Source organism: Carassius carassius, chromosome 10 (genome assembly GCF_963082965.1).
Source record: "Carassius carassius chromosome 10, fCarCar2.1, whole genome shotgun sequence".
Taxonomy (NCBI): Eukaryota; Metazoa; Chordata; class Actinopteri; order Cypriniformes; family Cyprinidae; genus Carassius; species Carassius carassius.
The window spans coordinates 19,643,267-19,658,134 of record NC_081764.1 but is presented as its reverse complement, the minus strand read 5'-3'; the positions used below and the strand labels follow the sequence as shown (position 1 = coordinate 19,658,134).

At 44.0% G+C, this 14,868-nt stretch overlaps 2 long non-coding RNA genes across 2 annotated transcripts in view; one reads left to right on the top strand and one right to left on the bottom strand.

Annotated features, from left to right (window-relative positions):
- Positions 1-1,900, top strand: part of LOC132151317 (uncharacterized) — a 66,599-nt gene extending 64,699 nt beyond the window's left edge. The window contains exon 4 of the long non-coding RNA XR_009436375.1: positions 1,774-1,900. This is a non-coding gene — a long non-coding RNA (uncharacterized LOC132151317). The remainder of the gene's footprint in view (positions 1-1,773) is intronic.
- Positions 1,901-10,273: 8,373 nt separating this feature from the next.
- LOC132151316 (uncharacterized) lies at positions 10,274-12,130 on the bottom strand. Its single transcript, XR_009436374.1, has 3 exons — positions 12,061-12,130; positions 11,301-11,403; positions 10,274-10,391 (listed from the first exon to the last, which is right to left on the bottom strand). It is a non-coding gene; the product is annotated as an uncharacterized LOC132151316 (long non-coding RNA).
- Positions 12,131-14,868: the final 2,738 nt, after the last annotated feature.

Below are 14,868 nucleotides of genomic sequence, written 5' to 3'. Positions count from 1 at the left end.
CTTCGCAGCCCGGTGAAACACACCAATTTGAAAAACTAATGGATTGCTTAGTCGATATAAAAAACTGGATGACAAGTAATTTCTTACTGCTAAATTCTGAAAAAACAGAGGTGTTAATTATAGGACCTAAAAACTCTGCTTGTAATAACCTAGAACACTGTCTAAGACTTGATGGTTGCTCTGTCAATTCTTCGTCATCAGTTAGGAACCTAGGTGTGCTATTTGATCGCAATCTTTCCTTAGAAAGCCACGTTTCTAGCATTTGTAAAACTGCATTTTTCCATCTCAAAAATATATCTAAATTACGGCCTATGCTCTCAATGTCAAATGCAGAAATGTTAATCCATGCTTTTATGACCTCAAGGTTAGATTATTGTAATGCTTTATTGGGTGGTTGTTCTGCACGCTTAGTAAACAAACTACAGCTAGTCCAAAATGCAGCAGCAAGAGTTCCTACTAGAACCAAGTATGACCATATTAGCCCGGTCCTGTCAACACTGCACTGGCTCCCTATCAAGCATCGTATAGATTTTAAAATATTGCTTATTACCTATAAAGCCCTGAATGGTTTAGCACCTCAGTATTTGAATGAGCTCCTTTTACATTATAATCCTCTACGTCCGCTACGTTCTCAAAACTCAGGCAATTTGATAATACCTACAATATCAAAATCAACTGCGGGCGGCAGATCCTTTTCCTATTTGGCGCCTAAACTCTGGAATAACCTACCTAACATTGTTCGGGAGGCAGACACACTCTTGCAGTTTAAATCTAGATTAAAGACCCATCTCTTTAACCTGGCATACACATAACATACTAATATGCTTTTATTATCCAAATCCGTTAAAGGATTTTTAGGCTGCATTGATTAGGTAAACCGGAACCGGAAACACCCTATGTACTTGCTACATCATTAGAAGAATGGCATCTACGCTAATATTTGTCTCAGATCCAGTCTGTGTCCAGATCAGAGGGTCACTGCAGTCACCCGGATCCAGTATGTATCCAGACCAGATGCTGGATCAGCACCTAGAAAGGACCTCTACATCCCTGAAAGACAGCGGAGACCAGGACAACTAGAGCCCCAGATACAGATCCCCTGTAAAGACCTTGTCTCAAAGGAGCACCAGGACAAGACCACAGGAAAAAGATGATTCTTCTGCACAATCTGACTTTGCTGCAGCCTGGAATTGAACTACTGGTTTCGTCTGGTCAGAGGAGAACTGGCCCCCCAACTGAGCCTGGTTTCTCCCAAGGTTTTTTTTCTCCATTCTGTCACCGATGGAGTTTCGGTTCCTTGCCGCTGTCGCCTCTGGCTTGCTTAGTTGGGGACACTTCATCTACAGCAATATCGTTGACTTCATTGCAAATAAATGCACATACACTATTTAATTGAACAGAGATCACATAACTGAATTCAATAATGAACTGCCTTTAACTATCATTTTTTCATTATTGACACTGTTTTCCAAATGAATGTTTTTCAGTTGCTTTGACGCAATGTATTTTGTTTAAAGCGCTATATAAATAAAGGTGACTTTGACTTTTGACTTTGACTAAAACACATTTGTGAGAAAAGTCAGGAACTTTGGAGAAAGATTCTAGAGGAAAAAAAGACACATTTACTGCAACAATAGATTAATTCTAGAGGCAAAAACTTCTGTCACATGCTAAGAGGTGTCTCGTGAGCAAGTCCTTTGCCTCTAACTTTTTCTTAATTCTTGCATAATGAAATTGTTTATTGCCGTATTTAAACAATTTTACTTTGTACAGATGATCTCTTCAGCCAAATGACGGGTTTTGACCAAGTGATGCTCTTGAAAGGAGTGAAAGAAGAGGATGTGGTAAATTGTCTTCAGAGAAAAAGCTTCTCAAAAGGTCTTAAAACAGCTTGAAAAATGGTATGTGTACAGTACTACAAGGGTCATAGTTGCTCACACTGCTAAAATCACGCAGAACTTAAGCTGAGCTCTCTGTCCATTAAACAACTTCATCTGAATTGTTTGTGTTTTTTGTTTTACTTTGACCAGGTCTGGGAACTGTCTGAAAATGGGATGTTAGGACTGAGAGATCCTCTGGATGAGAAAAGGCTACACTGGATATCAACCACAAACTGTTTCCAGACACGAGAGAAGAAGATCACGATGGGGAGATGAAACCAGTTTAGATGTGACGATAAGGAATCATTATTTTCTGAAACAGTATCAAATGTCTTATACGTATCACATGATCTGAATCACAGTTGACTGGATGGAATCTTTTTACTTTTAAGGACATTTCATCACTCATCTGTGTGAACTGATTAATTTATGATATTAATTAATTTTTGATCCATTATTATTTTCCTTGAATCGTGTTTGTCTTGATGCTACTTTATCAACCTCATAGTCTATGCTTCAATAAAATTAATATGGTGAATATTGTGTGTAAATTCATAATTTTACTAGGTAGGCTCATATGTGTTTATTCTACACTTGAAAAACTGTCTCAGGTTACGTATGTAACCATAGTTCCCTGAGTAGGGAATGAGACACTGCGTCCTCTAGGGGGCGCTTTGGTGAACACCTCACCGTGACCCGTGTCTGAAGTATACATTGAAAAAATACCAACTTACCGTACCCCTTACGGCCAAAAGGCCTAAGCTACATACCCAACTTAATTGTTAGGGCCTCGGCCCAGGGTAGAGCTGAAGGCTTGGAATCAGGAAAGATTCCTTTAAAGGGATACGGCTAAGAACCTAGCATTTGTACCAAGTCTTGCCTGTCACACAGGGGCTACCGCTAGCTTACGCATAAGCTTGCTGAAAGAGCTGTCTCAACAGTTCTCTAGTAGCAACACCCTGTTTAGATAGGTATCCGAGGATACATAGGTGGAGTGGCGCCCAAGATGAACGGGGCTTTTACCAACTCAAGAAAGGGCATGAAGCAACCGCGCCAAGCCCTCACCATATAGGATTTTAAAAGAACGCAGAATACTAGCGTGCGAACTTACCACAGTGTGGATTTCAGAAAGTGTGCAAAGACTTCACGTGCACACTTACCATAGCATGGATTTTCAAATACTGTTCTAAGGAGGGGTTCTCGTGGCACTCCGATAGAGCAGCTCATAGATGGAATAGTGTATCTCAAAACAGTATGATTGAGAGTCATCAACTCGATCTATGGAAACAATACTGGAGCGTTCTTGGGAAAAAACAGAGAACTCAGTCTCATACAAGAGGAGAACCCCGGGCTCAGAGTAGCGCGTTCATAGGCGACCCTTTTTTGGAAAAAGGGGAGCGCTGCCAAATTACCACAAGAATCACCCAAATAGCCCCTCATGTTGAGGGAAGCGATGCTTGAGGTGTATAAACAAATACACACTGGCTGAATGGAGCCCAAATAACCAAGGTCTAATCATCTCAAGAAAGGGAATGAAGCGGAGCACGTAACCCTTATCGTACAAGATTTCAGAAAGTTTGCAGAGTCTTGCGTGCAAACTTACCACTTGTGGATTTTTAGAAAGTACACAAAGCTTAGCGTGTGTACTTAAAGGTTCCTAAGCATCGCAGAGGTGCTGAATCTCACGGGAGAGGCAAGCTCAATTTTACAAACCTCGGGCGAGGGGAGCATCACCTAAGGCAGCATATACAAGAAGACTTCTGTAACTGCCACCTCCACTTCCTGGTAGATGCGACAGCACCCCTAAGCGGCCAGGAGACCCCTCGGGGTGACCTGGCCGGACATCCATGAAATTCCCTGCAGTGCTGTGCCAGGCCTGATGATCAAGGAGGCTCCCTCAGAAACCTGTGGTCTCAGCTGCCTAATACCGGAACATGAAGCTGGATGGCTACTGCTGGTGAATCTTAAGTAAACACTGTAACTGAGCACTGCAAAGGAAACTCACAGAGTTTATTAGTAGACACGTAACCACCAGCAATTAAATACACATAAGTATATACAGAGAGGGTTACATTTACTCACCCACCCTCCTGCGCCGGAGCCCCGCTCAAGGGGCGCCTCCTTTTAGTCTGGACCATCAGTCAGGTGGTTGCTATGAACATAGAACCATAAAAACATTATAGGTCCAGCATAGGAGACTGTTATGCAAGAGGTTTCCACCTAACCTCGATCAGGTGGAGAGCTGGTGGTTACAGGGGAATAAGGAAGGGGAGGATAAAAGCAGAAGTTAACCCTCTGAAGTCGATTAACGCATATACGCGTTATGAGGCTATTTTCTCCTGATAACCTCTTAGACTCCAGAGGGTTAAAACTCCCCAAAGGGAACGAGTAGTTACCTCGGTATCACTCCGATTCGGACGAGAACGCTGCCTCGTCTAGATCATACCCCTTAGGTTCTGCTTACCTCCTCGTGACCAACGATTCCTCTAACCCCTACCCGCAGGTGGGGGAGGAGCGCGAGTTGCGACACTAGCCTTCTGTGCCCATCCTTAACCCTCAGATCGAGACAGGCCAGGACCCCTATGTTGTTCGGGCTCAGACCTGGACCTTCGTGGAACGAAGGATCTGAAAGCAGCAAAGCACGCCTTCGTCTCCCTGAACTTCTCAAATTGCCGTCTCAACGGAAATACCGAAAAGTTCAGAAGGCGAAACCTGAGCATCGAGCAGAAAGTATTTTCTTTCCTCCCGATGTCTGCCATGTTCATCCACAGATGTCTCTCCGCTGCCACCATGGCTGCCATAGTCCTGCCCATGGCGGAGGCGGCCTGCTTGGTAGCACGGAGAGAGATCCGTGGTGCGGCGCAGCTCAGCTACCTGATCAGAAAAAGGCCCCTGCCTCTATCCAGGTCTCTTAGCAGATCAGTCTGATATGCTTGAAGCACCAGCATTGTGCTGTAATAAAGCCACAGCCTGACCTGCTACTGCGTATGCCTTGCCATTTAAGCGAAATTATTTTCTGAAGGGGCTTAGATGGCAAGAAGGGAGATTAAGAGAGGATGTTTCCCCTGCAGAAAGAAAAAAATTTCACAGATAAAAATTATTTATAAAATATTTATAAAATGTTTAGCTCTTTCTACAGGGGGCATTCCCTCCTAGCCGCTTTTCGCTCAATAACCTCCAATGGCTCTACATACGTAGGGCAGGAGAATTGAGAAGGCTTAGCCTCAGCTTCTTCACCATCCTCAAATATCTCCTGCTTTTCCTGGGTAAAATCCCAGCAGAGTACTAACCTCAGTATCAGAACGTGTTAAAGATATAACATCATCCTCCCGAGGCTCTCTCTCGTCCGCCGCCCTTTTTTTTTTTTTTTTGTACGAGCGCGAAAGGGAAAGACCCTCTTTAAACCATTCAGACAGATACACCTGTATTCTCACGAGCTCATTTTCTTTCACGCCTCAGCACGGACAGCCAAAACGAAGCTCTCCATCACCTGTGTGCACGGCAACACCAGGGATGTGCTGGCACGACGGGTTACCATCGCTGCGTCGCCCGGTCCTCCTCGGGCGAGATTGGCCAGGATTCGACCAGTTGCTCGCCACCATCACTCGTCCGGGAACCGGGCTTCTTGCTGGGCCGAAGTCTGCCCAGGGGCACGAACACATCCTGGTCATCGTGGATTATGCCACCCGCTATCCTGAGGCCATCCCCCTCCGAAAAGCCACTACCAAAGCCATCGCCCAGGAACTCTTCCTGCTTGGTAGTCGGGTCGGCATCCCATCCCAGATACTGACTGACCAGGGCACCCCGTTCATGTCCCGGATGATGGCAGACCTCTGCAAACTCCTGAAGGTCCAGCAGCTCCATACCATGGTGTACCACCCCCAGACCGACGGGCTCGTCGAGCGATTCAAACAGACCCTGAAACAGATGCTGCTCTGAGTGACGGCCGAAGATAAAAGAGACTGGGACAAGATGCTGCCATACGTCCTCTTCGGTGTTCGGGAAGTCCCTCAGGCCTCCACCGGCTTCACACCGTTTGAGTTGCTCTTCGGGCCGCCAGCCCTGTGGTCTGCTCGACGTTGACCGAGAGGCCTGGGAACAACAACCGGCCATACACCGTACCACCGTGGAACACGTGCGGGAGATGCGGGAGCGGTTCGACCGAGTGATGCCCATGACCTCGTCAAGGCACAACAGGCCCAGCAGCGACATTATAATCGGGCGGCCCAACCACGGGAGTTCCAGCGAGGAGACCATGTCCTGGTTCTGGTCCCTACGGCCGCTTGCAAGTTCTTGGCCACCTGGCAGGGGCCATACACTGTGACCGAAAGGGTCGGCCCACACGTACCGAGTGCGGCAGCCCGGAAGACGGAGGAAGGACCAGCTCTATCACATTAACCTCCTGAAGCGCTGGGTCGGAACTGGGCCTCAGCTCTTGGCCTACACCAAGGCGTCTCCCGTGGTTGTGGACATGGACCCTCAACTCTCCGCCGCCCAGAAGACCGAGCTGCAGCACCTGGTTAGTCAGTTTCCGGATGTGTTCTCCCCCCAGCCTGGACGGACCCACGTCTTGGAACACGACGTCCGCACGCCACCCGGAACCAATCGTCCGGCTGCGGCCCTACCGTGTCCCGGAGGCTCGGAGACTCGCCATCGAGGAGGGGGTACAGGAGATGCTGAGGTTAGGGGTAATTGAACCATCTCACAGGCCATGGTCCAACCCCATCAACATGGTTCCCAAAGCCCGACGGCACCCTCCGCTTCTGTAACGACTTCCGCCGCCTCAACGAAGTCTCCGAGTTCGACTGCTACCCCATGCCCCGGGTCGATGAGTTGTTGGACCGTCTGGGAAGGGCCCGGTTTATATCTATATATAACCCTCGACCTCACTAAGGGCTACTGTCAAGTCCCTCTGTTGGAACAGGCCAAGCCGAAGACGGCCTTCTCGACCCCAAATGGACACTGGCAATACCGGGTCATTCCCTTTGGCCTCCACGGAGCACCGGCCACCTTCCAGAGGCTGATGGACGTCCTCCTCCGGCCGCACCAGGCCTACGTGGCGGCCTACATCGACGACGTCGTCATACACTCGGAGACTTGGGAGGACCACCTGGAGCGGCTGCGGAGGGTGCTATCGGAACTGCGCCGGACTGGCCTGACCGCCAACCCCCGGAAATGTCACTTGGCCCTCTCTGAAGCTAAGTACCTGGGGTACCAGGTGGTTTGCGGCCTAATTAGACCTCAAGAGAAGAAGGTGGCAGCAATCCTCTCCGCGCCGCGGCCCACCTCTAAAACACAGGTACGGGCCTTTTTGGGGTTGGAAGGGTTTTACCGCTGTTGTATCCCTAACTTCTCCTCCTTAGCCTCTACCCTGACAGATCTGACCAGGAAGGGGCAACCGGAGAAGGTCCCGCAGACCCCCGAGACGGAGGCGGCGTTCCACCGGATAAAGGCAGCCTTCACAACAGAGCCGGTACTCCGAGCCCCCGACTTCAACCGTCCCTTCCTGGTGCAGACGGACGCATCCGACACCGGGGTGGGAGCCGTCCTTTCCCAGGACCACGACGGCGAGGAACGCCCGGTGATCTACATAAGCCGAAAGCTGACCCCCGCGGAACAACGGTACGCTACGGTGGAGAGGGAGGCGCTGGCCGTCAAGTGGGCAGTCCTGGAGCTCAGGTATTACCTCCTCGGCCGCCCCTTCACTCTCATTACAGATCACGCCCCCCTGCAGTGGATGGCCCGGGCCAAGGAGACGAACGCGAGAGTGACGCGGTGGTTCCTGGCGCTCCAGGACTTCAACTTCACCGTGCAACATGGAGCGGGGACAGCCAACGTCAACGCCGATGGACTCTCTCGGATTTGGGCAGCTTTCGCAGGTCTGTCAGGGTCCACTCCCCGCCCTCCCCCAGTTTCCCCGCTTCTCCACAGGACTAGGACGACGCTTGGGGGGGGGGGTGTAACACGTGTCCCGAGCTCTCATCAGCATCGCTCTGGAAGCCGAGCAGTTACGCCTGCTCGTGCTCGTCACGGGCTGAGCGGACACACCTGCGCCCCATCAAGAGCTGCCTACTTAAGCACAGCAAACGAACACAGAGGTGAGAGATGTCTCCACGAGACACGGCTAATCCCAACTATCTGTCTTGCTTACAGAGAGCAGTGTGTGACCACCAGCCCCACCGCACACGGGAGAGCACAACGGACCCACACCGCCACAGCACACAGACCGAAGAGGAAGCCGAGCACCCTGCACCAAACCACCTCACGCCACCGCCTTCGGGCCCACTCGTTGTCAATAAAATCCACCCTTCAGGGAACACACCTGTACCTACTCGTCGTGTCCTTCTTCACCCCGCCACACTATATATAGTATTCTTAGTACTCCATGAATTCTTCCTTATGTAGAAGTGAAGTATCACAATGTGTATGCATTGTCCTTGATTACTGCTTAACAGTGGGGAATAGATAATGGCACGTTGATGCAGGTTTATCCATTATATTTATTACTGTTAACTTCAAAAATAAAATAAATAATCTATTATTTTTATTATTAAATCATTTCTTTCTAATTTTTCCATGTTTCATCAGATGGCCTCACACTGTCCTGTCAAAAGCTTTACTAGCCATGGTGTAAGAATAGAAAAGTGTGGACTGTGAAAACTGTCAGATATAAATGTGACTCAACTCAGTTTGTTGTCCATGATGAGGAGAATACAAATATGTAGGTTTTACTGCCCTTCTACCCCCAGGGGCCAAGTAGCACCCCACGGAAGAGCCAAAAACTGTACATTTCAAATGGCTGTAAATCAGAGTCCAATTAACGAATCAAAGAGTAAACCGGAAGGATTATTACTTATGCTATGCTGATAAAATAATGTCAGGCACAGTTTTCAGAAATAAATGGAAATGTGTCACTCTAAAATACCAAATTTCACTCTGTCTTTCAGTTATATCATAGAGGTTTTACACAATGAAAATATTTAGATATCCAGTTTTCCATTAAATAAATTATTTCATTTCGTCAATAAAACGATTTAAACTACATTACCCACAAGCCTCCGTCGTTCTATCTATGGAAAGGGAAAACTAGGCGCTGTTTTTTGTAGTTCATTGAAGTTATGCTTAGGGTTAGGGTTAGGATCTCGCTAAAGAGGTAATTTTTCTCAACATAGCAACCCTTAATTGTTGACTTAATCTATTTCTAATGTTTTAATAGCAGCAAAACGTACTTTTGTAACACGATGCACTGTTTAATATGGGTTAAAAGATAGTCCAACCACAGACTGTCCTGGGGTGACAAGGCAAATTGACAGCCAATGATATCAAAGCTGAGCAGCGGCGTCACGCTTCCTTATCCATTTATGACCAATGTCTTTCGTTTTTCGGCTGAAGAGATAGATTGGTTAACAATCAACAACATTTGCTACCTATTAGATTGTGTTTTATTAACGTCTAAACCTTCCTCCAACAATAATGTAAATGCTCTAATTATTGTTGTTCAGCTTGACAAAAATTGGGCAATATTGATAAGCACATGGCCAGCATTCGCAGTTCTATCTAACCGATCCCTTTTTTCAAAGACAAAGTGCATTTTCTAATCAAATGATGAGCTTCTAACATTTACATTGTATGTTATGTTGTGTTTTAAAGTTATAAAAATTATTCACTTTTGTGTTTCTGTGATTTGCCATTCTCTACCATTTGAACTCTAGCAATAAAAACAGAAAGAAAAAACTAATTCAAAGACAAAGTGCCCATATAACTGCACTGCATCCTCTGTCAATAATCTTGTTTTTGCCACTATGAAGAATAAAAATACTTTGCAAATACTTTTATTAATAAAAACAAAAACTAGTAAATACTGATAGTCTTTCAGAGAACACCGGAGAATTTAATTGACCAAAAAGTGATACAACACACTGTTTCAAACTCAAAATAAAAACCATGAAGACATACATGTCAAGTGTGGAATATAATCTATAAAACTCCATCAGCACAGCATCAAATAAACCCTGATTGTCCGAAAAACGGAAGAAAGATAACGTGTTCAGGAAAACAAACACATGCTACATAAAAATGCAGAAATAAAATTGACAATAACATCATTCACTTCATGACTGGAACTAGGGGATGGCTGTACATGAATACGTCCTTTACGAAAACTCCTGATGAGAACTGATGTTTTTTTTTTTATGATAAAAGCACCAGAAGTAAAGTTTACTGTATGAAGCTTGAAAAAGAGAACACAATGCTTTATCAATACGAAAATAGTATTTTCAACTATTGTTTTGATCACTGGTTCTGTATACAGTATATGGGTTGCTGGAAGGTCACAATGTATTCATTATAAGCTTAGAATTGAAACAAAGTTGCATTTTCTGCAAAAATCAAACCACTGCAAAGTCTAAACACTGATCAAGGGAGCATTTCTGTGTGTGGTGGGGAGATAAAGAGTTAAAGAGGTTAGTCCTTGTGCATGATGGAGAAGAACAGCATTATCTGCAAACAATCCTGAAAGACAGAAAGGAAGGAAATATTACAAACATTTTTTAGACCATAAAAGCAGCCTCTGTAAAGATGCTGTATAATTAAATGTTAAATGCATCTATTATTAAAAGCTAGTCAATAATAGCAAGCTATATTCATATGAATTATTTTAAAACATATTACATGCTTAAAGGACTGTTATCAGTAGTGTAATTGATCTGGTCACGGAAACCTTCCCAATGTATGTGAAATGTTAATAATAATAATAATAATAATAATAATAATTAGACATTGAGAATAATTTGGTAGTAAAACAAAGTGTTGCACGTTTTCTTGGTGTACAGAAAAGTATATTTATTTTGTACATCATTTGCAACTGCTTTTTTTCACTTAATTAGCAGCACCAAAAATTAAATTGTCCTCTGTAATAGGGACTAATGAAAAGAGATTTAGAATTTATTTTAAAATGCAAAGTTGAATAATAATAATAAAAAAAATCTCTGTAAACACTTAAGTGTGTCCCATACGGCAGTGGCTCCCAATCCTGGTCCTGGAGAACCCCAACACTGCATATTTGATATGTCTCCCTGTTCAAACACACCAGATTCAACTCATCAGCTCATCAGTGTAGACTCCAAGACCTCAAAAGTGTGTTTGTGAGATAAGAGAGGCACCAAAACCATACAGTGTTGGGGCTCTCCAGGATCACGATTGGGAACCACTGTCATCAAGTCATGAAAAGTTCGACACACACTTGTGGTCATCATGCTCACTTGGGCTAAACACAGGAAATACGTCAAATAAATAATCAAGTGGTCAAGTGCAAAGATGGCAAGTGTGGGAATTTGGACAGTGCAAAAGTTTAAGAAACAACAAATGCTGTGCAATTTATAACAGCACTTTGATAAAAAGGTCAAACTAACACAGACTTACTGCTGCAAATGTCTGCCTCCACAGCTTTCTGTCTTCTCCATTTCTGAAGGAATACCTCTCCACAAACACCACAGGGATGACTGCCTCCTTTACATCTTTTCAGCTAAAAAAATATATGAATACAAATAAGAAGGGGGGGGGGGGGTGTAGAATAAAATAGAATTATAAACAGAATTGTAATAATGTTGTGAGCAAAATATTTCAAATATAAACTGATATGAATGAACTGCAAGAGGGGAAAAATGTGTCCTTTTATTTATTTACTTTTTTTGGATTTACATAAAAAGGTATCAAAAGCATGGTACAGTAAATGTGATATCTGTCATATAAAAGCACATCAAAAAACGACCATTACAGTTGTACGACCATAGTTAGTTTGATGATTATTGTATTGTTGTATTGATTATTAATATACCATAGTAAAACTACAGTTACTGTGGTAAAAACATGGTAAATGTCCCGTTCCTGGGCTTTAACTTCAAATTTAATTTGTTACTATTGTACGTGTCGTGGTTACCATGATTTTACTACAAATTTACATCTTTGAACCTGAAATGAATATATTGAAAGTCTATGGCACGTCACGTGACCGATAGAGTTCAATCACACTAGTTAGCAGGTGTGTTCATTAAGTTAAACGCAATGAAACTCAAAGACAGTCTCGGATGACTGATATAATACAGCGAGTAAACAATACGGCGCTAATCTGATTAATAAAGCAGAATACATTTTAGAACAGGCATTAAAAGAGCGTATTTACGTCTACCATGTAAACTGATGGCAAGTATCACGATGTGTGCTGAATGAGACTTCTTGAACGTGATTTCATAGTGATAAACTATGAATAAGCGATAAGTGAGAATGGGTTGTAAGAAAACGGTTAAACTGCTTACTTGCACGTGCCTTGGAGCGTTGTTAAACTCACCTTTTAATGCCACTTTTCCTGCAGTTGAGCACTGCTTTGGTCAAACTCACCGCTGAATGCTGTTTTGCCTGCAGTTGAGTGTTTTTAAACTCACCGCTGATGAACGCACTAAACCTTTGCACAGAGAGCACTTTGAAATCAGATCGCGAGGATTTTTAAACCTCAAAAACAAGTTGGAGGGCCAGATAAAAATGTCTGGCGGCTGCCATTTGACTCGCCCTGTCATATATAATTTTTTGTAGCCTATTCTTTTTTATTTTTATTTATATAGTCTCGACCCATACAAGGCAGTCAACGAGTTGCGGTGTGCTGACCCAAGACGTCAAATTTAAACGCTGTTGAGTTCTATAGAAGTCTATCGGACTAACCTGCACGTTGAAAAATAACGCCAAAGGTATACCCAGTGCGTCAAAAAAGTGACACCAGATCCCTTGACCATGCGTCAGACATTTGACGAGTAGGGAGTGAGACTGTGTTGAGGAAGAAGGATCGGAACTGCTGCAATGCTGAGACGAGAAGAATGCAGATCAGCTGAGCAAGGAGGTCTCAAGTCCAACTGTGAGGCACGTCAACAATGAGTATGCTTTCAGGATCAGCGTTGAGCATAGTGTCGTCGCTAAAGGAGAAGAAATCTGAGAATACTGTCGTGAATGCCCGATTATATAGCCAGATGGCTCCGCCCATTATGGCGGGCTTTGTCGCCATAGGTTTATGCAGCACCGCTGCCAAACCATTTGTTTGTGCAGTGCATTAAAAAATTAACCAATGGTTTGGCAGCGGTGTTTGTTTGTGATTTAAAAAAAGGCTTCAGTTCCGGAGAAAAAAAAGGCTCTTCCCATAGTGTATTTTACCGAGTGAAGTATCGACAGGAAAGTTATGCACTTTTTAATTGATTCAATGTTTTATTCTGCCCTCTAGTGGCTCATATCGAAGTTAATACAAACCTTTACATAATGAGACCTATGTCGAGATAACGACTCATGTCAAAATAACGAGATATTATGTTGAAATAACTTAATATCTCGAAATAACGAGTTAATTTTTTTCATCTGGTTCCTGTGGTCTTGTCCTGGTGGCCATCTAGGAGACAAGGTCTTTACTAGGGGTCTGTTTCTGGGGCACATCTAGCTATCCTGGTCTCAGCTAACATTCAAAACTGGTTATTCCAGAGTTTTAGCGCTAAATAGGAAAAGGATCCACCACCTGCAGTTGATTTTGAAATTCTAGGTATTATCAAATTGACAGTCTTGAGAACACAGTGGACAAGGAGGACTATAATGCAATAAGTGCTTGATCAGATACTGAAGTGCTTAACCAATCAGGGCTTTATAAGTTATAAGCAAGATTTTTTAATCGATACAATGTTTAATAGGGAGCCAGTTCAATGTTGACAGAACTGGGCTAATATGTTCATACTTCCTGGTTCTAGTAAGAACTCTAGCTGCTGCATTTTGGAACAGTTGTAGTTTGTTTTTTTAAGCTTGCAGAACAACCACCCAATAAAGAATTTCAATAATATAACCTTGATGTCATGAATGCATGAATTAACGTTTCTGCATTTGACATTGAGGGCATAGCTCTTCTTAAACTTTACAACTCTGAGTGGACCGCTTCAGACGCTCAGCGCGTGCCGCAGGGAACTGAACGAATAATTCAAACTGATTCATGAACCAATTCACTCGTTTGCCAATTGGTTTGATCAAGCCTTTGAACGGAATTGACTCAAAAGAATGAATTATTCGCGAAAAATATTGCAATATTGAAAAAAATGGGCATCGCTCATTGTCAAGAGAAAAGTATACAATGCGTTTGGAATAAACTGAAGCATTTATAACATTTATTGCATTAAGATAAAGTAACGAGAGGAGCTTCACCCTCAGTAACGAAGTAAAAGTATAGATTTTTCCCAAAAAATTTACTCAAGTAAGAGTAAAAGTACCCATCTTTAAATATACTCCAAAAAGTATTAGTTACCCCCAAAAATTACTCAAGTAAATGTAACAAAATAAATGTAACTCGTTACTACCCACCTCTGGTTAGCTCCCTCCATCCAATGTCTCCATTCTTCTAGAGCGAGCTTGATTGCTAACAGCTCCCTGTTCCCAATGTCGTAATTTTGCTCCACTGGGGCTAGTTTCCTGGAATAGTAAGCACAAGGCTGGAGGTGTGGAGGCTCACCCAACTGCTGGGATAGCACAGCTCCGATGCCGGTGGTGTAGGTGTCCACTTCTACCAGGATGGGAGCCATGCTAAAGGCGTTCTTCAGATCTTCGAATGCTTTGTGGGCGGTGGAAGTTCAGGACAGGGACTTAGGCTTACCTCTAAGGAGATTAATGGTGCAGTATGCAGACTGAAGTCTTGGATAAAGTGTCGATAGAAGTTAGCAAATCCTAAGAACCTTCCTTCACATATTGTGGAATGTTGTACCCGAGGTACTGTACCGTGGAGCAATGGAACTCAAACTTCTCCAGCTTCAGGAAGAGATGGTGTTGTCTGAGCTTCTGGAAGACCTGCGTCATGTGGTGGTGATGTTCGGCCAGGTTCTGGGAATAGATCAGGATGTCATCGATGTAAACTATGACTGACTTGTGGAGGAATTCCCGGAACACCTTGTTCATGAAACCTTGGAAGATAGAGGGGGCG